The sequence below is a fragment of the Gopherus flavomarginatus genome, chromosome 7, assembly GCF_025201925.1.
Source record: "Gopherus flavomarginatus isolate rGopFla2 chromosome 7, rGopFla2.mat.asm, whole genome shotgun sequence".
In the NCBI taxonomy this organism is placed as follows: domain Eukaryota; kingdom Metazoa; phylum Chordata; order Testudines; family Testudinidae; genus Gopherus; species Gopherus flavomarginatus.
Window position 1 is genome coordinate 3,603,005 of NC_066623.1, and position 24,029 is coordinate 3,627,033.

Here is a 24,029-nt window from a genome sequence, read left to right on the forward strand (position 1 = left end):
GGCAGATTCTACTGCCACAAGGCATCACCTTTCGCACCTTTTCCTGGCTTTTGGCACCAGACTTGAAAAAGTGCGCCAAAGAGCGGAAGGAGAAGGCGTGCCAAGATGGAGGACAGGTTGTCCTTTTACCAATCCAAAATGGTGACTAGGTAACATAAGAATGGCTGTACTGGGTCAGACCAAAGGTCCATCCAGCCCAGTACTCTGTCTACCGACAGCGGCCAATGCCCAGAGGTAGTGAACCTAACAGGTAATGACCAAGTGATCTCTCCCCTGTCATCCATCACCACCCTCTTACAAACAGAGGCTAGGGACACCATTCCTTACCCATCCTGGCTAATAGCAATTCATGGACTTAACCTCCATGAATGTATCCAGTTCTCTTTAAACGCTTTTATAGTCCTAGCCTTCACAACCTCCTCAGGCAAGGAGTTCCACTTGATAAATTGAACCTTTCCTACTCAATACAGGAGGTAAACAAATGGGGTAGGAAGTGGGGGAGAAGGTAACAAAAATAAAGGTTGCATGCACTGTTTAACCAACCAGGAAGCCCTGATCACAACTCACTACCTGTCTAACCATGATGGAAATTTTCAGTAAGCATTACACCAGAGGGGTGTTTTGAGGAGGCACATGACGGAGGAAAAGGTGGCAGCTGTACAGATTTATTGAGATCAAACAGTGCCCAGTCCATGAACCTTCCCCCTAATTTAGAAACATCCTAAACAGAACACTCTAATTGCATGCTTTCAGTCACTATTCCCAAATTACCCTTGGTGTGAGGGAGAAATTGGATCTTCCCCAAGGATTCTATGTTCAGAAAGACCTGTCATGGAGCATCCGATACAAACAGAAGTAGTAAAACTGCAGCCACAGCATGTTTTAACAATAAATTGAGTACATTTATTTAACAATTGCCACCTTATTAATTCTAAATGAAATGCTTGTTTCAAACACTTCATTTCAAGTGTTATCATGACACTTTCTGGATACCTTGAGGGTGTTATTTTTTCCCACTGTAAACTTGTAAGTGAACAGCTGGGCTGTGTCTGGAGATTTAGAACATGGCCATTTGCCTAACTATTAAAAAAAAAAGAGAGAGAGAGAACATTGTGGGTTTTTTTTCTAATAGAGTAACACTTTAAGGAGTTTCACAATTAGAATTGCTAATGTTCACATAGCGGAACTGCCAGGATACCATGGCATAGCCATTTGCCTTGGCACAACACGCTGAAGAATTATTAGGAATAAAAACAAATTCACTTTATTAAATTAGAACTGATGCCAGAGGCACTGGGAGTGTTAATAACCATGTAATTATGCAAAATATTTGGATTGTTATCAACAGAAAGCACTGCAAATATGCCAAGCATGAAAGCTAAAGGAAAACAGCCATAACCCAACCAAGGTACAGGGGTTAGCAGCATGTTAGCTCCCTTGTTTCCCTCCTGACAACGATGTTTAACACTTTTGTTGATCAGTGAATGTGATTGGTGTTTAGGGATGCCTTATGTCGCACAGTGTGCCCCGTAGAAGAGAATGCAAAAGTCAGTAATTAAGTCCCTTAGTTCAGTGGTTCTCAACCAGGGGTATGTGTGCTCCTGGGGGTAAACAGAGGTCTGCCAGGGCATGCATCAAAATATCTAGATAAGTTGTTTAGTTTTACAACAGTCTACTTTAAAAAAAAAAGCACTAGCAAAGTCAGTACAAACTAAAATTTCATACGACTTGTTTATACTGCTCTATATTATACGCTGAAATGTAAGTACAATTTTTATATTTTCAGTGCTAGTGAGGCTGTGACACTTCTGTATTTGTCTGATTTTGTAAGCAAGTAGTTAAGTGAGGTGAAACTTGGGGGTGGGTGAGACAAATCAGACTCCTCAAAGGGGCAAGGTAGTCTGGAAAGATGGAGAGCCACTGCTCCAGTTGCTAAGGAGTATGGCTGAGTTGCTAGAGTGTAAGCCTCGCTGTAGTCAGCGCTCTTATCAGCTGACTAAGGCTCAGGGCTGCTGACAATCAGCCAGCCACAATCAGTGCCCACTGTCCCTCCTGGAGGAATAAGGCACTAGAGTAGCTGGGAAGCCCTGGCTAAGTGGACAGAGAAAATCAGATGTGACTCAGACGTCCATGAGACGCTGTGGTGCTAAATTGCCTTTGTCTGAAAGTGTCCTACTTCAGAGCTCCCATTGGCAACACAACATTTTTCAGGCTGAAATGTTGTCTCATTTTTGTCATCTCTCAGGGAACGATAAGCCTGAGTAGAGGTGAAGCATGTACAATGTTAAGGCCAGGGGTGAACAGTGATTAACCTTCACCACTCTCTGGCTTGACCCTTTGTTTAATCTGTGGTACTACCATACAGGATGAGACGGGGGAAAGGCGAACAAAGAGGAAGAAGATTGGGACGTTTCAGCCCAGCCAAATCGGACAAGGCTGAGCCCAGTGAAGGGGAAGGAACATAACAGAAGTTTCTCCAGGTCTCTTTTCTGTTTTGTGTCGTGTATGTCAGTGGTGACATGAAAAGCTTTGCAAGTAATAGACATTACTGCTCGATTTGTGTATTCTCTCTGTGCCTTTAGGCAAGGGAATGTTATGGAACCATCTCAGGAGGCAATCTAACTTGAGACACCCCTCTGAGTCTTTCAAGAGTGGATGGGGGTGGGGAGATGGTAATTTACCACAGCGCAAATTATTATTCCTCTCAGCCTTGTGCTGCAGCATCTACTCTGGCCAGTGAGTGGGGGGCCAAGTCTCCATCCTATTACTGCCCTTCTCGCAGTCCACCTGCTAGAAGGAGGAAGTAAACAGACAAGTAGCTCTGCCTACCCCTGTGCACCTGCACCTATGGTCTGGGTAGTCTGCAAGGAAGGATTCTTACTCCCTCTCACTCCATTGCATGGAGAGAGAGCCTCAGTCTCAATCTAGCTTGCAGCTAGCCAGCACCTGAAGCAGTAAAAGGAAAAATGGTGACAAAATGCCAGGCTTACGTCAAATCGACAGACCCTGGAAACTGGGACATGCCTGGTTCTTGGGGGAGATGTGGTGAGCCTGTCCATTTGCTATATATCCAGGATAGCAAACCCCTGTTGGTAGCCCCGTTCCCTATTTTAGTCCAACTGCCAAGGTGGACAGGGATGGACTCTAATACTGACCTCTTCATTCTTCTGCTGATTTCACCCAAGGTGTCCTCCCCTTCGGATGCTGTTGCTTTGCTCACCTGTTAGGGTGAGATGACCAAGCTGACGTTCACCAATCAGCAATTCTCTTTCTGTGGTACAGAAGGAAGAGGTGTGTTATGCCAGGCCTGCGGGCCAAGGTTTCCAAAAGCGTGACTAGTGAACCAGAGTGCAAAAACTGGACACCGATACTTTTTTAATAACATGGCTGGCTTGTCCATTCATTCTGATTCTCATTTCTGTTGCACTGGTTTACGCTGATCTAATTCCTTGACTTAAATGGAGTCACTCCTGATTCTTTATTTTTGTTTTAAGGATTCTCAGTGGAAATCAGATGTTTAGTCTCATTTTATCATGTACATTATTCTTTTGAGGAATTATGAAGATCCTTCATGTCATGTGGTCATTTTTAAAAGGCTTCCTCTGGCACATATGTTTTCTATAACTCCTTTTAAAGGGACAAACTATCTGCCATCAATAAACTGAGCATTTGTCTTGACTGGTGTGTGTGTGTGTGTGTGTGTGTGTGTGTGTGTGTGTGTGTGTGTGTGTGTGTAAAAACTGACCACAGTCCATGGTCCCATGAAATATGCAATTTCCTTAACAGCCTTGAGAGTTTAATGACAATTCATCAAAACTAACATGGCTCTGGAAGTCAAAACTCTCTTCCCTTGCCTCTCCCCCGATACTTTATATGCAATGCAATATGGGCAACAGAGTTTAATGAGACATCTCACAGCTATATAGAAAATATATTATTCTTCCATTTGATCAGTATTATGATTAATTTTGACAGACTGTGTAGCTTGCCTTTTCTCTGAATGAATGGTACCCAGAGAAAACTACAACCTTTATGTGCAATCTTTTAAATAGATTAAATAGACCTAGGGGTCTTGTATGTTATGGGATTGTATATCCCCTCCTCTTACTGTTCTCAGCAAAGGGTTAGGATTCCCCCATAAACAAAGAGCAGAGTGATATTGACTGATGAGTAAAATAGCACCATCATGACATCTCACTGATCTGTTCCTTGTGCATCAAATCCTGGTCTGATTGAAATCAATCGGAGCTTTACTACTGACTTCAGTGGAACCCAGATTCAGCCCTGCTGCATTCCAAATAGCGTCTGCTTAGTCTGTTGAAAAACATTTGTATTATTGTTGGTCCCAAAGAGGCAGGCTCGTTGCTGACATGTAAAAGCTGTACTCTAGCCTGTCTCCTACTTCACACCAACCAATTATAGGCTAATCCTGATTGCTGCTGGTGGTGATGCTGCACAAAGCTGAAAGAATACAGCTTAATTTCCAGCTACTGCATTAAACTGCGCTGGCTGTGCGGTGGGCAGCAAGACACAGTTTTTCTGTGAAATTGTAAACCAGGCAAACTCAGCAAGGAAGGAGGTAGATGGAGAATAAATACAGAGCACTGAGATGCCATTTTGACAGTCACTCAGAGTGTTTATAAATTTCTCTCAAACCAAACAGTTCCACTTTGTAGCACTTCAATCAAACCATTACAGCTCCAAAGCACTGCGTGAAGTGTTTGCCATGTGACTGCCATTACAGCTAATAAGCAGAGTGCCAGCCATGTGATGTCTAACTCTGAAAATGTAAAAGTGAAGTAGCACCAGCCTTCACTGCTGCAGATGACAATTGTGTTCTTTACTATAGTTTCAACCAGTTTTGCCCGGTACTGAAGTCAGGCTTACTGGCCTGTAATTGCCAGGATCAATTCTGGAGCCCGTTTTAAAAATTGGTGTCACATTAGCTCTCCTCCAGTCATTTCATACAGAAGCTGATTTAAATGATACGTTACAGACTAGTTAGTAGTCCTGCAATTTCACATCTGAGTTCCTTCAGAACGCTTGGGTGATACTACCTGGTGCTGGTGACTTTTTACTGTTTAGTTTCATCATTTTGTTCCAAAACTTCCTCTGACACCTCAATCTGGGACAGCTCCTCAGATTTGTTGCCTAAAAAGAATGGCGCAGGTTTGGGAATCTTCCTCACATTCTCAACTGTGAAGACAGATGCAAAGAATTCATTTAGTTTCTCTGCAATGGCCTTATTGTCCTTGTGTAGACGAATGGACTCACCCCTGCGGCACATCCTGTTGGTGACTTCCGGGAATTAGCTCGTTCCAGCTCCGGAGCGCCCCCCACAGGCTGGTGATCCACTTGTCTCTTAACCTCTGCGTCCCTCCCAGGACCCGGTGCCCTGTTATCTGGGGTGCTGCCCCCTGGCAGTAACCCCTCAGTCTTAGGGTCTCCTCTTCCCCGGGGAACCCCCACCCATTATCCCCACCTTCCCTCAGTATACTGCTACTGCCAGTCATTGTCTAGCCCCACGCCCTGGGGCAGACTGCAGTATCAGCCTACTCATCACTGGCCAGGAGGGTTTGGACCTGCTGCCTTGGCCTACCCCTGGGCTGCCCCCTGCAATCCCCAGTACCCCTTGGCCTCTGCTAGGTCACAGCCTGGGGCTTTCCAGGCAGGAGCTCCACAGCTCCTCTGCCTTTCCCCAGCCCTGCTCCACCCAGGTACTCTGTGTCTAGCTCTCTGCAGCCAGGCCCGTCTCCCTCTACAGCCAGAGAGAGACTGGGCTTCTGGCTCACAGCCTCTTATAGGGGCGAGCTGGGCCTAACTGGGGCATGGCTCCGCTGAGCCTACTTTCCCCAATCAGCTCAGGCTTCTTGCCCCAGCCACAGCCCTCTCCTGGGCTGTTTCAAGCCCTTCAGGGCATGAGCAGGGGACCATCCTGCTACACCATCACTGCTCCTTTAGCATCTCGATTGTCCAGCGGCCTCACCGGTTGTTTAGCAGGCTTCCTGCTTCTGAGGTACTTAAAATTTTTTTTGCTATTACTTTTTGAGTTTTGAGTCTAGCTGTTCTTCAAATTCTTTTTTGGGCTTCCTAATTATATTTTTACACTTCATTTGCCAGAGTTTACGCGCCTGTCTATTTTCCTCACTAGGATTTAACTTCCACTTTTTAAAGGATCCCTTTTTGCCTCTCACTGCTTCTCTTACTTTGTTGTTTAGCCATGGTGGCTCTTTTTTGGTTCTCTTACTATGCTTTTTAATTTGGGGGTATGCATTTAAGTGGAGCCTCTATTATGGTGTTTTAAAAAAGTTTCCACACAGCTTGTGGTGATTTTACTTTTGGTGCTGTACCTTTTGAATTTCTGTTTTAACTAATCCCCTCATTTTTGTGTATTTCCCCTTTCTGAAATTAAATGCTCCTGTGTTGGGCTGCTGTGGTATTTTTTCCCGCCACAGGGATGTTAAATTTAATTATATTATAGTCTCTATTGCCAAGTGGTCCAGCTATATTCACCTCTTGGACCTGATCCTGTGCTCCACTTAGGACCAAACCAAGAATTGTCTCTCCTCTTGTGCGTTCCTGTACCAGCTGCTCCAAGAAGCAGGTATTTAAGGTGTCAATTAATTTTATCTTTGCATCCCATCTTGAGGTGACATGTGCCCAGTCAATATGGGGATAGTTGAGGTCCCCAATTATTACTGAGTTTTTAATTTTCATAGCCTCTCTAATCTCCCTGAGCATTTCACAGTCACTATCACCATCCTGATCAGGTGGTTGGTTATATATCCATACTGTTATATTCTTATTATTTGAGCACAGAATGACTATCCATACAGATTCCATGGTACAGTTTGGTTCATTTAAGGTTTTTACTTCATTTGATTCTATGCTTTCTTTCACACATGGTGAATAATTATCAATAATTATATGGACACTGATAAATTCAAATATATAGGGTTGCTTGAGATGACATGTCCCTCATTTTAGTCCCAAATTTGGCTTTATGTAACACATGTATTGGGCAGCTCAATTTCATTATTGAAACTGTCCACTTCAGAACTGCTGAAGCAGAATAACAAGGTAGGTAGCGTAGCCTAGTGGAAAGAGCACTGGCTGGGGCGTCGGAACACCAGGGCTCTGTAGGCCACCTCCCTTTTCTTGTCTATTTATATTGTAAGCTCTTTCAGACTGAGACTGCCTATTGCTATCCATTTGTACAGCACTGAGCACCATGGGACACAACCTTGGCGTTTTTAGGCACCACTTTCATATAATATTTTAAAAAATTAATAATGCCCACACTATTTATGCCAGAGAAACTGACCCCACCAATTAAAAAACTATGTACAGTTGTGTTTTTATTTTATGGAGTACATTTGGGATGTGAGTCCCATACTGTGTTCTCCATGTGCGTGCCATCAGGTCAAGGGGTTTGTGAGATAACTTTGTCTGAGAAACTTTTTTGATGGGAAATGGATCCTTGCCTCAACAAATCAAGGTACTGAATGTATGTTGAATCATTACTAGAAATTGGTAGATGAGATTTCAAACCTGTTTCCTCAAGTGTCTATGGTTCTGCTCCTGCAATATTCAACTAATGTGCAATGGTACCATTTTTAGAAGAACTTATTTCCTTCATAGATTTTCCCTAGTATCAAACCAGCTCTTTGATGCTTTGTAGAGACCACACTAATGGAGATGAAAAGATACTCTCTGACTTCAATGGTCACTAAATCGGGCCATAGCTCCTTAAACATTTTCTGTCTGCTTTGAGGACCATGTACTCCATTCCTACAAGGCTGGAAATATCCCAATGACTCTTGTGTTTTGACAGATCTAGAGTACTGATTTATACATGGCTAAAAATGCCAGAAGAGTCTAGCATTAATAGACTCATAGACTCATAGACTCTAGGACTGGAAGGGACCTCGAGAGGTCATCGAGTCCAGTCCCCTGCCCTCATGGCAGGACCAAATACTGTCTAGACCATCCCTAATAGACATTTATCTAACCTACTCTTAAATATCTCCAGAGATGGAGATTCCACAACTTCCCTAGGCAATCTATTCCAGTGTTTAACTACCCTGACAGTTAGGAACTTTTTCCTAATGTCCAACCTAAATCTCCCTTGCTGCAGTTTAAGCCCATTGCTTCTTGTTCTATCATTGGAGGCTAAGGTGAACAAGTTTTCTCCCTCCTCCTGATGACACCCTTTTAGATACCTGAAAACTGCTATCATGTCCCCTCTCAGTCTTCTCTTTTCCAAACTAAACAAACCCAATTCCTTCAGCCTTCCTTCATAGGTCATGTTCTCAAGACCTTTAATCATTCTTGTTGCTCTTCTCTGGACCCTCTCCAATTTCTCCACATCTTTCTTGAAATGCGGTGCCCAGAACTGGACACAATACTCCAGTTGAGGCCTAACCAGCGCAGAGTAAAGCGGAAGAATGACTTCTCGTGTCTTGTTTACAACACACCTGTTAATGCATCCCAGAATCACGTTTGCTTTTTTTGCAACAGTATCACACTGTTGACTCATATTAAGCTTGTGGTCCACTATGACTCCTAGATCTCTTTCTGCCATACTCCTTCCTAGACAGTCTCTTCCCATTCTGTATGTGTGAAACTGATTGTTCCTTCCTAAGTGGAGCACTTTGCATTTATCTTTATTGAACTTCATCCTGTTTACCTCAGACCATTTCTCCAACTTGTCCAGATCATTTTGAATTTTGACCCTGTCCTCCAAAGCAGTTGCAATCCCTCCCAGTTTGGTATCGTCCGCAAACTTAATAAGCGTACTTTCTATGCCAACATCTAAATCGTTGATGAAGATATTGAACAGAACCGGTCCCAAAACAGAACCCTGCGGAACCCCACTTGTTATACCTTTCCAGCAGGATTGGGAGCCATTAACAACTACTCTCTGAGTACGGTTATCCAGCCAGTTATGCACCCACCTTATAGTAGCCCCATCTAAATTGTACTTTCCTAGCTTATCTATAAGAATATCATGCGAGACTGTATCAAATGCCTTACTGAAGTCTAGATATATCACATCCACCGCTTCTCCCTTATCCACAAGGCTCGTTATCCTATCAAAGAATGTTATCAGATTAGTTTGACACGATTTGTTCTTTACAAATCCATGCTGGCTATTCCCTATCACCTTACCACCTTCCAAGTGTTTGCAGATGATTTCTTTGATTACCTGCTCCATTATCTTCCCTGGCACAGAAGTTAAACTAACTGGTCTGTAGTTTCCTGGGTTGTTTTTATTTCCCTTTTTATAGATGGGCACTATATTTGCCCCCTTCCAGTCTTCTGGAATCTCCCCCGTCTCCCATGATTTCCCAAAGATAATAGCTAGAGGCTCAGATACCTCTTCTATTAACTCCCTGAGTATTCTAGGATGCATTTCATCAGGCCCTGGTGACTTGCAGGCATCTAACTTTTCTAAGTGATTTTTTACTTGCTCTTTCCTTATTTTCTCTTCTAACTCTACCCTCTTCCCGTAAGCATTCACTATACTAGACATTCCTTCAGACTTCTCAGTGAAGACCGAAACAAAGAAGTCATTAAGCATCTCTGCCATTTCCAAGTCTCCCGTTACTGTTACCCCCTCCTCATTGAGCAGTGGGCCTACCCTGTCCTTAGTCTTCCTCTTGCTTCTAATGTATTGATAAAAAGTCTTCTTGTTTCCCTTTATTCCCATAGCTAGTTTGAGTTCATTTTGTGCCTTTGCTTTTCTAATCTTGCCTCTGCATTCCTGTGTTATTTGCCTATATTCATCCTTCGTGATCTGACCTAGTTTCCATTTTTTATATGATGCCTTTTTATTTTGTAGGTCACGCAAGATCTCAAGGGTAAGCCAAGGTGGTCTTTTGCCACATTTTCTACCTTTCCTAACCATCGGAATAACTTGCTTTTGGGCCCTTAATAGCGTCCCTTTGAAAAACTGCCAATTTTCCTCAGTTGTTTTTCCCCTCAGTCTTAATTCCCATGGGACCTTGCCTATCAGCTCTCTGAGCTTACCAAAATCCGCCTTCCTGAAATCCATTGTCTCTATTCTGCTGTACTCCCTTCTACCCTTCCTTAGAATTGCAAATTCTATGATTTCATGATCACTTTCACCCAAGCTTCCTTCTACTTTCAAATTCTCAACAAGTTTCTCCCTATTTGTCAAAATCAAGTCCAGAACAGCTTCCCCCCTAGTAGCTTTTTCAACTTTCTGAAATAAAAAGTTGTCTGCAATGCAGTCCAGGAACTTATTGGATAGTCTGTGCCCTGCCTCTTTGTAATTGCATCACATGACAACAGGAGATACAAAATTCCATGCCTTGTGGTCTAGATCTTGAAAAATGACTAGGATTTTGTGCGCTTCAGTTTCAGTGCTTAAGTTGAGGTCATTTAAGGGGTCTGATTTTTTTTTTTAAGAAGGTGCTGAGCTCTTTGAAAATCGGGACTTTTAAGGCATCTCAAGTTAAGCATCCCAAAATCTGAGGCATCCAAAATCACTAGTTTCTTCTGAAAAATCTTGGCTTTTGTTTGAGCAGGTTAAGAAAGGGAGTGGTGTTTACCTCTGTCTATAACATTGATTTATCTCCTCAGATTAATTTGCAGAGTAGTAGTTGTTTAAGGTATTGCTAGAGACATTAGTCCCCTCCCCTGCCCCGTCTTTCTCATTCTTTGGTTTATGGGTCTGCAAGGTAGAAGTAAAAGACCTGATTATTCTTTGGAAGAAGGTGCTTGGGAATAGTCTTATAAACCTAACTAATAATTATAATTACTCTAATGGAATAGGAGGGACACAATGGAAAAAGAATTGAACTCTTGAGTGCTGCATTCTTCATCAGGAATGTCTGATTTTTGTCTGTCAAAATAAAGGGACTTTCTAAGGGTGAGAATTATCTCCAAAGTTGCCTCAGTTTTTCTGATCCTCTGTGCTGTGACTGGGTCGTCAGCCATCTTGTCAGCCATGAAGAAATCTAGTTGTGTTTGTTTATACTTCATGGACCAAGCGGAGAAAAAAATCTGTTTGCAGCTCACGACAACATGGCAGCTTGTTAACTCACAATGGCCTCTATGCTCTCAGAACATGCCACAAGAAGTTTGAGCTGATGGATACTCCGTTTTGAACAGCCACACATAGGAAAATTACAGCCTGTGCCCCTCCCTCACTTTGGGTCAGCACAGTAAACGCACGGAAATTCAATTTTGTGATGGATAATGCACATAAGCAGTGCTTGATTTTTACTGAGTATTATAAATGGCTTAAGTGCCAATGTATAATGCAGATGAGAGGCTGCCAAGTCATGATGTCAATATTCTGGTGGGGAGAATAAAAGAAGAGGATAGAGTGACAACTGCAGACAGCAAATTCCTGAAAATAATGCCTCACAATGTGACTTTATACATTGTTAGACGAGAGAGTGAACAACTAATTGCAGCATTATTTTCTAGCACAGTGGCTCACGGTCTGTTCTTGGTTACATGTCTGCAATCCTACCAAACTAATTGGAATTGCACCTTTATGGCAGAAGGAGCTTGGATACCATGGTGATGAGTTACAGTATAGGAACCTGGATAGATACACAGAGGACAGGGATTGGCTCAAATAAGTGCATTTTAAACCTTCTGGGGAGATTATCACCTGTGGCTCTTTTCCAGATCAGTCACTCAAACAAATAATCTTTATCTAGCTGTTTTTATTGTTTGAAGAATTTCAATTTTGCTGAAAAATCCTGTTTTCTCGGAAGTCAGTGGAAGCTTTGCAATTATCAGTTGTGGTCTCATTTATTCTATCTCACTTATTACAAAAAAACCTAGACTGTATACAGCCTATCATTTGAAAACACCATAGCTGCTATATCAACATGAAGAATATTTTTTTTAATGTAATGCCTTTAAGAAGTGTAGGGTAGGAAATGAATTTGAAAATTCAATTAATGGCACCTGGCTGCCAGGATTTGAAGCATGGATAAAAATGCTGTAGGTAAAACTAACTAGCATGTGTGTATGGCTCACTCCTGGGAATGTCTGCTGAAGATCTGTTCCCCAGACAATGTCACTATAAAACACATATTCATTCATTCTCCTTCAAAATTACCTTTTTATATTTTTCTCCAGCTAACAGCTGAAACTCAAATAGGCTTAACAAAACTCTGCTTGTGTTGTGGTGTTTCCCTCCCTTCTTTGTGTATAACAGAGTGCCATTTGGAAGCGGCTATCTGGGAGTTTAAAATGACTGACTAAATTCACTGTTCTCTAATGGGCCACAGTTGCTATAGTTTTTTTTTCTGTTAATTCAAATGAATTGCACATACAATCCCAGCAGGTGAGTTGCTGTGCCTCATATCTAGGTAGTCTGGCATTCTCAAAAAGAAACCTGATTTATGCATCAAAAAAAGCAGGAAGGGCGGCCAGCACATTCCTTGCCCCATGCTGCTTCCCGCAGCCCCCATTGGCCTGGAGCAGCGAACCACGGCCAGTGGGAGCTGCGATCAGCCGAACCCACGGACACGGCAGGTAAACAAACCGGCCCGGTCCACCAGGGGGTTTACCCTGGCGAGCCGTGTGCCAAAGGTTGCCGATCCCTGCCCTAGAGCATCTGCCAAAATCTAGAGTACTGATAGCCTGATCCAACTCCCATTTAAACCAATGGGAACTGGATTGGGCCTTCCTTAAGCAAAAGAAAAGTAATAATTAAGCTCAATGTTTCCTAAAGAAGGATGATACTCTTGGTGAATCTCCCAATAAATTCATCAGGCTACAGAGAGAAAAGTATTTTCTTAATACATCACATAATTTTGATGTTCAACAGCTGCGGTTGTACCTGCAGTCACGGTAGTTTGTTCATCCAGACTGACTGCAGGTACGACAGCAGCAGCTGGACACCCAAGTTATGTACATGTATTTTTACATATGCAATTGCACAGTGCATATCTGAATATCTGGACCATTGTTAATAACTTATGGAGTCCCACAGGGATGGATGGCGTTATACAGACATCTAAAAGACAATCTTGCAAACCCTTGTCTTGCTGATTAAATATCACATACGTTATGTACTGGCATGTACTTACCCACTTGCAAGGATTTGCAGATTTAACTCACACAGATTAATTTAAAAGCAGTGCCTAAAAAACTGACGCCTGAGAGCATGAATTTGTTTACACTTGCCTGTAGTCTCAGTTGTAGTATTAACATATCATTTGCATTGAAGCAGGAAAGTGCATAGAATTATAATGATCTTTAGTCACCACTTTAATCTGGAAACCTCCAGCACTGAGATGCATTGATTTCATTTAGCCATATATTATATCAAAGCTCCTTTCAGTGCAAAGATACAGTGATGTTCGGCAACAAAATGAGACTATTGGTACAATAGCGGCATGCATGAATATTTTTTAAAGTAGAATTGTAGACTTATAAAAGGATTATTAACCCCACAATCCATTATTAAAGGATAAGGTCATTGCTTGACAGGCTATCTCTGGCAGCTAAAACAGGGTGTTCTGATAGCACTTCCATATTTAGAGAAGCTGACATTTTAATGTCATTAGATCATTCCTCCCATGCACACCTGGTTCCTCTACAGGCTATAAATCACCTATGTCCTCGAGTTGCAGTTACCAGATTGAACAAGGGAGGCTAAGATTCCAATCAGAAATTGTATTCAGGATCTCAATTCAAAGGGGGCAATAAATGTTGGTCAGTGTCTTTTATCCTTGGAAGGGACTTCAGGCTTGATTCAAGGTATATTGATTTTCAGCAAGAAATTACAATTTATGACATTTTCCTTTTGAAAGAAGCCAGAACTAATTGCCTCTGCCCTATCGGGCTCTGTTGCTTCCTCTTCTTCCTTGCTTCTTTTTTTGACTCTTTGGAAATTTGAAATGATCTATGTCTGTTGTAAAGAGATTATACTGCATAGACATGTGGTGAGTAGCAGGGCTGTATCAGGCACCTGCATGAGTCCTGTGAAAGTACAGTTCCTGAAGGGCCAATATTGCAGAAGCACATGGCAGAGAGTTCTCTCTCTCTCTCTCTCACTCACACACAAACATTCCCCAAGGATAACAGGAACATACTGACCCCTCCTAAAAGATAAGGTCAGGATGACAGCATAATGAATATTTTCATTTATTTTGAAATTAATATTTTGATCGAACCAACATGTACAAGAAAAAGGGTAATAACTAGCCATGTCAGGGGACCGTGACTAACTATATCAGAGGGGCAGTACGTAACTTGTTTGTATCAGGGTATACAGAGGTATCTCTGAGAGCGCTTCTTGGTCCAGACGATGGTGGGGAATGGAAAGTCCTGCCATTCACTGAGCTGTTTCATTGTCACGGGCCTACATGCCTTAGTATCCTCGTAGAGTCTGCCAGGGGCTATTACCATGCTTTGTCAACAATAAACCTGGCCTGGTGCCTTCATACCTTAACGGATCCTGTGATCATTGTGCGGTTCGCTTGAGGTCTGCTGTGTCGGCTGTCTGCACAGAGCTGGGGCAGCACACAGGGAGAACACACACACTCAGTCAAACATCTAACCACAAACGGCAATAGTAAACCTGCACGATACCAGTGCACTGGTTAGCTTTGTTCTACAGCTGTTCCATTCTGTTGAATTTATTGTTTATGATTCTCAAAGCTGCCTTTTCTGGATGTTTTGCAGAATTATTCCTGATCAGCCTGCATTTCTCCCTCACAAACTGTGTACTGGTCCAGACTGTGAGGGCTAGCAGCAAACATAATTGGAGGGAGGTGGGCGTTTGACTTTACATAGTGATTTGCATGCTATGCAAGTTTATTGGAATGGGCATTTACACCTTCAATTCTGCCAAGGACTTGGAGAAGCCCACTGTGAATAGTTCCATTGCCTGCATTGCATTGGTTCCTCCGAGCCTTCAAGGACTTGAAATTAGGCATGTGCTTAAGAACATTCGCAGGCACCTTATTTAACCTTGAGTGGGCCCTCCCTGCTCTGGTGGCACGCAGGTGTGCTCTCTGGAACAGGAACTGTAAGGACAGTGTCATCGACAGCAAGTTTGTGGAATCCACGCTGTGCTTGGCTGCTCATAGGTTTGTTACACAATTTTTATGATTTCCCAGCAGTGCGGCTTCCTAAATGAGCAAATAACACACTCGGCCGGAACGTTTCCAAACCTCTGCGCAAAGTGTGTGGGGAGGAAGGAGGGGAACAGGCGACCTGCTGTTCAACTCTGCTTCGTACAGACTTGTTTGCACTGATGTGATTTGCCACTGTCCACACTTACCACCCGCAGCACTGTGGCACACTGTGGATTCTTAATACAGCTGATTAGTAATCTGTGTGGGGTTTGGGCAGTGGGGGTTGTAGCAGCAGCTGCAAAGCTAATGTCGGTGTCCAGAAAAGAGCCAGCAGCCTCTCCCCAGGATGTGGTGCTATTTACCCAATGTACAAGTGCCAGATCCTATTATCAGAGTAGTGTTGGCGCTCTGTCTGACTTCAGGTTCTCTCCTCTGCAGAGTGGTAGCAGATGGCCAAGGCCATCAGGTCAGTTTCCTGGTGCAGGAGAAATCAGTGATGTGGAGTCTAGGTAAATTATAAGCGTAACTTGCTTTATTTACACCTGTGCACCAATCTGGAAATGAGATGGTCAACCTGCCTGCAGGACGATTCCTTCTCCCAGGAATCTAAGCCTGACATCAATGTCTGCTTTGCTGGGAACAACTCTGCCTCCAGAATTGATCCACTCAGAGGCCAAGGCAGAGATCAAACTCTCCTGCTGCTCCCCAAGCTGAATACTCTCCACAAATACTTTGCATACTCCTAAACTAACAAACACATCACATCTCCCTATAAGTCAAAACTTGCATGCTGAGCAAAAGAACTTGAAAGACCATGTTCAACAGCACTATCTAGTGATGCCATAATATTATTTGGCTCTTCTGTAGCACCTTCCTTCTGGGGGAACTCATAGACTCCTAGGTTTAAGGTCAGAAGCGACCATCATGATCATCTCCTGCACATGGTGGGCCACAGAACCTCACCTCCCGAGTCCAGTGAAAGGTCCATAATTTCTGGCTGTTAAGGAAGTCCTCATAGCTTGCTATAAAGACTTCTCAAAGCACTTTCAAATAGCTAAGAATACCTGTAGGAGTTAGGTAAGGATTACTGAATCCATTTTGAAGATAACTAAGGCAGAGAGTATCAGAGGGGTAGCCGTGTTAGTCTGGATCTGTAAAAGCAGCAAAGAATCCTGTGGCACCTTATAGACTAACAGACATTTTGGAGCATGAGCTTTCGTGGGTGAATACCCACTTCCTCAGATGCATGTAATGGAAATTTCCAGGGGCAGGTATATATATGCTAGCAAGCAAGCTAGAGATAACGACAGGGCCTCATCCTCCCTGATTGAACTGACCTCGTTATCTCTAGCTTGCTTGCTAGCATATATATACCTGCCCCTGGAAATTTCCATTACATGCATCTGAGGAAGTGGGTATTCACCCACGAAAGCTCATGCTCCAAAACGTCTGTTAGTCTATAAGGTGCCACAGGATTCTTTGCTGCTAAGGCAGAGAGATGTTAAGTGACTTGCTTAAAGTCCCATACAAAGTTTTTGCCAGAGGTAGGGCTGTATTACGCAGGTTTCTTGATTCACTATCCTATGCCTTAAACCACAAGACCATGCTTCCTATCAGGACTTAAAACTATTCCTGTAAAACTGAGACTCGCTGGCTGTGCATAATGCCCTGGACTCTTGGTCAGTTCCAGAGGGGACACTATTTGCCCTTGATCTTCTATCCTCTCCAGGTTTGACTGCTGGCCTGGCTGCTACTCTTCCAGTTCACACTACACTCAGCCAGGCTGAAACAGCCCCTGTGTGAAAGCTGCTTCCCGCTGCTCTAGCCTGGCTCTTTTCCCCATCAGCTCTTTCGCTGTGAGGGAAATCCCAGTGGGGAGGTGTCAAGATCCCAAGCCCCCCTTCCTACTGAGACTGTCCCTGCTTCCTCTCAGAGACTGGGACAAGATCCATCCTATTTTCCAAAAGGACTGTCATCCTAGCAATGTTTGTTCAAGCATGGCCACACTGCAATTAGAGCCAATCACTTTAAACAGCCACATGAAGTCATTGGCAGCGCTGCTGCTGCTGCAGCGAACAAAGTGCCAACACCATCTCCTCGATTTGCAAGCCCTGTTCTAACTAAATCATCAAAGTGCCAAAGAGTGGCTTTGAACCACTGATCTTTGATGAGAGAAGGGGCTAGCTCTGGCTTTTATGGATCTTCCTAGGCTATTCAAGGAGCTAGTTTTTTGCCCCCTGAGTCCAGTATGCCTGCGCGTATTTAAATTGATACGTCTTTTATTGGACCTCATACCAGGAAAAAAAAAAGCCTTTAACTTCTCATTCCAGCCAAAACAATGCCAGACCTATTACTGAGAGAGCACGCAGGCTCAGGCACCACTTAGTGAGGGATTTTAATTCCACTGGAAGCTCCGGGTGCAACAAAAATATATGCTCCCAAATCTGCCTGTTGCTGGTTAACTAGAAAACATGTGCAAGGAAGGCACAGCTGTATCCATTTCTCACTATGATCCACCCCCCAGCCCATCCAGCATGCTAATTGCTGGCTCTCAAACCTGTGCTTCGCTGGAAGTATAGAAGCAGCCCACTGAAGTCAGTGCGATCACAGGCACTTGCCTGCTCAGACGTAGGCTTAAGGAACTTGCTGAATCAGGGCCGCAGCAGAATCAATCTTTCATACTTTTCATTTTTGATTGCTTCCCCCTGCTTTTAATTTCTCCACTGACTGAAGAGGGTTAATGGTTAGAACAGAAGATTCTGGACTGTAATCCTGGCTGATACAATTGGCCCACTGTGCATCATGAGCGTGAGCAGACGTCCTGATATTAGGGGCTTTGTCTTATATACACAACTACAACCCCTGGGAAAAGTGTCCTGATCTTTCCCACTTGATATCTGCTCACCCTCTGGTCACTCTGGGGCATCCCTTTCACAAATATGGTGTGCTGTTCTCAGCCATCCTGGCAGAAGGGAGTGACTGTAGCAGGAACTTCCTCTGTTAACAGGTTCTGCAGCTGAACTGTGGTTTCCCAGAGGACTAAGATGCGGGAACAGTCTCCCCTTGACAGCATGGGCTGGCTTTTGCAGTTATATGGCACAAACGACAGTGTGCTTTATCAGCTAAACCACAAACATGCAGCGCTTGTTACATGCCATCCCCATTAGCACAGGATGTTACCCCTTGAGCTAATGGAAGATCCTTCTAGGTGGCTGTGATATGAGGCAAGGGTAAACAGAGTTCTCATTTGGGGAATATGGAGTTTCATTTAGGTTAGTTTACCTGCTTCCAGTCAAGAGAGGACAAGAAAATTGTAACATCTGCATCCCTCCAGTGGGGGATGACACCAAGTGATCAGTACAGCACACAGCTTTTTGGTTGGAAAACCCAGGCTGTTCTTGTCAAAGGGGTGGCCCCTACAATCACGCATACTTCCCTGCATTCTTATATAGTGGCAGCCTCTGTCCTACTGAGGGCAATGGTCATTTTCCCAGTGTCTTCTGTGGCAGCAGATCAGAGCCATGCTCATTACTAGCTAAAGTGAATTCAAGTTGGATGTTGCCAACCCAACCAAGAACTCCACGCTTTGGCAGACAAATTCCAAGTGGCATTGCAATTTCTCAGCCCATCACTCACCTGTCTGCTTCACAGCTCCAATTGTATTTCAAGTCCGCTGCCTGAGAGCAGGTACAATATGCTTCTGATCCTCTCAATAAATCAGTTTTTCTGCAATTCTGAAGTGTCATGGTACATTACATGCCACTGTGTAACCCACGTAAGACCTCTCACGTGACACTGGGAGAGATGTGCAAAGATGGCAGGATAAAAGTGAACCAAAACTGGGTGGGGGAGGAGCACTGAGAGTAGCCTTCTGAAATCCAGCCCCTCAAATGGGGAGATTTACATCCCCTTTCTGATTGATATGCATGAGTTATTCCATACCCTCAACAGTTTGCGCACGTAGTCACTGAGATGCAAGGGCCAAATCACCAGAAGGTATCAATTGGTGTAAGTCCACTGAGTCAATAGTCAGGATCTTCAATGGAGCTGTGGTCATTTACACCATCTGAGGATCTGACCCTAGCTATTTAGAAAGCAGCTGGTCCTTAGAGAGAAGCTGATCCTGTTTTATGCTGTGGTGCCTACCATAATACATCAACTAGCAAGATGGCTAATGTATATTTGAGGCTAAACATTTTTAAGGCATGTGCTTTGCTTTCTAAACTGTATCCCATGCAGCTTCTCAGAGTGCCTATCGCATTTAATCGTGGGCCAGGTGTGACTTGCCATGGCTCTATTGACATCAATGGAGCATTGCCAGTTTACCCTAGGTGAAAATTTTGCCCACTCCATATTTTGGTACAGAACAATTGAATATTCAGTGCTATAGTCTGACTGTAATGCCAGTGTGAGTTTGGATTCCTTATGTATGCACGAAAATTAGTTTGTCTGAATTCTGTGCTTAGCTTTACGGGAGAGTGGGGTTTTTTTGGTTTTTTTTTTAAGTGAAAACTGACAGGTATTAAGTTTTTCCTTCTTTAAGCAAAATCCCCTTGGGAGATTGCAAATGATCTCCTCTTGCAAGGAAAGCTTTGCATTAAGCAGGACTTACTGGCAACAGGCAGCTTCCAGGCAGCCTGGACAATAATGTGACTAAATCTCTGTGACTGCTTAGCTGCCACGCAGAGGGGAAAGTCTGCGTCCCTGCAAAGCAGAACTAACATCAGATCCCGCTCCCCCGAACTAGCTGAGCTGCGGGGAGGGAGTCTCGCTGGACAGGCTACCAGTGCTGTGAAAAACTTTGCCAAAATATCCTGACACAGCATGTAGGGGAAGCTGGGATCCTCAAACTTCAGCATCTACTGTAGGGGTTCGCATTCAAAACCTGGTGATCAGACATAGTTTCCAACCAATGGGCATTTGACTTATGTGCAATCAGTAGCTGGCTGTGGTCCATTTCCTAGTATGTGGGTATGAACTGACCTTTCATCCCTACATGTGGGGTACGCTCTAGGTCAGGAGTGAGGGGTGATATGTGAAGATGCTGCTACTCCCCTCTCCTTGCGAGGTATCTTTCCCTGTGGGTAAAGAGAGGGCTTTGTTTTCACTTGTCATTTGGTCACCTTTCACCAGTGCTGCTTTCCCTGTAGAAAGCGAAGGAGCAATATCATTGAATGCAAACTGCACTGCTGAATTATCAGCATAATTACATTTAGATCAGATAGAATTGTTTTCTAGAGTCCATTTAACTTCACAGCTGCTTGTCAGCAAAAGCAAATGTCTGCAACACATATGGCTGATATACCATTTTAGAGTTTAGGCAGATCGAAAAGGGGGGCGGGGGTGGAGGAAAGCTGACCCATGGAAATGTTATATGAAGAGGTTCCTAGCAAGTTGCATTTTTAGTCTGCCTGGATACATTTTCAGCAACATTGGCTAGCACAACTGTTGACATCAAAAGCACCACAGTGTATGTATGATTCTCAGCTCACTGTCTGTTGCCCAAATGATGGTCCAGTCTGAGTGACTCACTCTTCAGCTAATTAGTTTTTATGCACTGAAGAAAAAAAAAGCACTTCTTTAATATGCAATTAGGGTTATTTCATACAGCTCTGCAACATTAACTGCATTTAACAGATCATAAATATTATTTAATTGCAAATAATTCATTATAACCTATTGAATGCTTTTTTTTATCTTAAATAGCCTGCCTGTCTTCTTATAATCCTACCAATGCTTATCTTAAAGTCCTTCTTGCAGTCCCTATTCAAAGCAGGGAGGTAAATACTTTTATGAGCGTGGCAGCACAGTGAGTGACTCAGAGCTTATTCGTCTAGTTAACCATGCTCACAAGACTTTCCCCTCTGCCCCCAGCTGGGCTGTTTCCCCAGGGATTCGGATTCTCCGAAACACTGAGTGGAAAGCGTGTGAGTGGCAGAACGCTACTGCCCTCTGCAAAAGCAGGTCATCTTAGAGAGAGCCACACAGAGTGGGATTTGTCAGTTGCACTGAGCTAGCATCCCTGCATGCAAACACCTAGAGTAAAAGGCTGTTTCTGATCTTTCAGGAGTGCAGCTTTATGTTTAGCCTAGTCCTGCCCTTAAACCGAGATGGTCCTTATTTTTGTTCTGGTCCTAGGCCTGAACTGCAAAGACACTGAGACAGACCCAAACCCAACCTCTAGTTCCAAACAAACTTGAAAGAATTTGGATCCCAGCTGTGCAGCTCAGGCTCGCGTCGACATTGGGTCTTTCACAGTAAGTTGGCTTCTCACTCCTATAAACATTGGAGGGGAAATTCAGAGGTGGGCCCAGGCCCAGCTCCTCTGGACCTCAATGAGAGCAGCACATACTGAAACTGGGGATGAACTGGGGTTAAACTCTCTCTACCTCTGCTCCTCTGTATCTTCCCCCAGTGGCTCAGCCAGCCGTTCATGTACCCTTCTAGGCCCCACTCCCTGCTTCATACAAGGGAGGGGCAAGGGCAGCAAACTTGACTCCAGCTTGATTGACATATGGGTGAGGGAGTTCATTCTGCACGTTTGCTTCTGGATTCCAAATTGGACTTTCCCTTGTGAGCCACTTTATAGAGATCCAAAAATCTAAATAAGGGAAGTAGTGCACTCAGGTAGGGGCAGCAGGGGCAATGGAAGTCTGGAAAACAGATTTAAAAGAAAAATATTAAGAAGTCCTTAATAGTTGTACTTCTCCGTACCCAAGGACTCAAGGGCTAGTAAAGGAGTATTTCCCCAATGAAAGGGGTACTATGAAATGAAAAATTTGTAGCAAAATCATTCCAGCTTTGCAAGGTCATGGATGTGGCCAATGTCAGTGGCCATAGCTCATGGCTTTAGCAACAGGAAATGGTGCCAAACCAAATTAAGACACTTGTTAGATGTCATAGAGGCCTTTATTTGTACGCGGAAATAGCCAGCCAGGGAGAAGGGCTGTTAATCATTGCTGAAAGTAGGTGGCCGTGTCCCAAATATATGCTGCCTTTCTCGCTCCTGAGACTAATGTGCCCCACCAGCTCTCACTCTGTCTTAATGTTATTTTACATTCTCTCGTGATTCAAGATGCACATGCACATAAATCTGCAGTGTCCTTGGCCTGCACCTGCCAAAAAACACAAAGCTCTCTTGATAGGAGACAGGGAAGCTTTGCCTAACCCAGGAATCTTACTGGCTGAGCTGCACAACTCAGCTGGCGAGTGCTGTGGGGTTTGGAGGTTGCTGGATAAAGCAGGAGGAGCCAAATGCAAGATTTTCCTCAATTGGTTATCCTCACGCTCTCATTCGCTGCCTGCTGTATCCTTCAGCAGCTCTGAGCTGTTATGAAGGACGTTAAATGAGGGTGTGTATTTTCTGTGGCAGATTTCATACAGGGAGCTATCTGGTATCACATATAGGGGGAACCTCATCTAGAAGCACTGATTTTCGGAGAAGTCAGGATTTTTTTGAGCAAACAGCCCCCTTTGCACTGAAGAAATGTTGACGTGCCATAGTCTCTACTAACTAGTAATTATCATAAGATATTGGATCATGTTGAGGTTTCAGGCCGAGGTAGCCTGTAGCATCCCATCCCATTAAAAACCCATCAGAGAGAGAGATGGGCAGGGGACTCTCTACAAAGATCCCCTTTCATATTCCCCCTCCTCCCTCAATCTCTTGTGGTGGGGCAGGGTTTCCCTTCCTCTGGTAAAAGCCTCACCCCCAGAACTGGCCACTTACTTTCCCAGCAATTGTGGGGAGGGAGGTCTGTGGAAAAGATCATGTAACCCAAGCTGGAATTTGAAGGGGTTAAAATAGACTTTTCCTTTTACTGGGCTGACAGTTCAGGGGGAAATAATTTAAAAGGGGGAAAAACAACTGAGCAAATGAGAGAGCCACTATCCAGACAAGAGTGTTTGACAGGCCAATCATGGGATTTTGTATGGTGGAATATGTTTATTTGTGGGGGGTGGAGACAAAAATCTGCAAATACGTTTGTCTAAAATTTGGCTGGACGACTTCCTGACTCCTTGGAAGGGAAGATTATGGATAAGAGTTTCAGCATTGGTCCAACTCTGCTGCTATGCAAGTCAATACTAAAACTCCCACTGACTTCCATAGCAGCAGAGTTAGGCCACCGCTGAGCCTACCCTGAACTGACAAAGTTGCTGACAAATTTTCCTTAGTTCTTGAGCTGCTGCAGGGCCTGATCGTGTGGCTTTTTCACCCAGTCTCCTCTTTACGCCAGTGGAGGTTGGCCTGATTAAGAACTGCAGGACTGGGACTTGAATTTCTTTTGCTGGCATGTGCTTTATTGTTGTATGAATCCTATTATGTCTGGTGGACAATCAGATATTGATATTCCCTGGTATCATGCTGCCCTCTTTTGTCTAGTATCCAGAATATACTGCAGGAGTTACTCAAAATGTTTGGTTTATTATTTTTTTAAAAAATGGTTTATTTTCAATGAGGCATTTTGCTGTTACTGAGTCTGTGACAGACTCTTTCTGCTAGTATGGCATTGTAACAACTGCACTGAACTATGCTACTGTTAGGGGTGAAATTCACCCCTGTGCTGAGGGCCGTGACAAGTCCTATTTGCCCCCGGATTAATTTGCTGTGTTGATTTTTCAGTGGGAGAGGGAGCAGGTCCACTGACTTCAATTGAAGTTGTGGGCACTCCGCATCTGGCAGGATTGGGCCTGAGGCAGTCAGCCTATCAGATCTTCCTCACATATGTCATTCCTATGAAGTCACTGGGAGCACAGTCTTGAGTCAAAGTGAACCTAGAAATTACTCCTTTGCCAGCTTGCTGAAAATTCTAAGCTGAGGGCAAGACTTGTAGCTGCAGCTGCTGAAGTGGAAAAATAAACTCAACCACTGTTAACTAAAGACAGCACATGAATGGGAGTAGGGAACGCCACTGATAGACGCCTGCAGAAGCCAATACAATTTGGTTAATA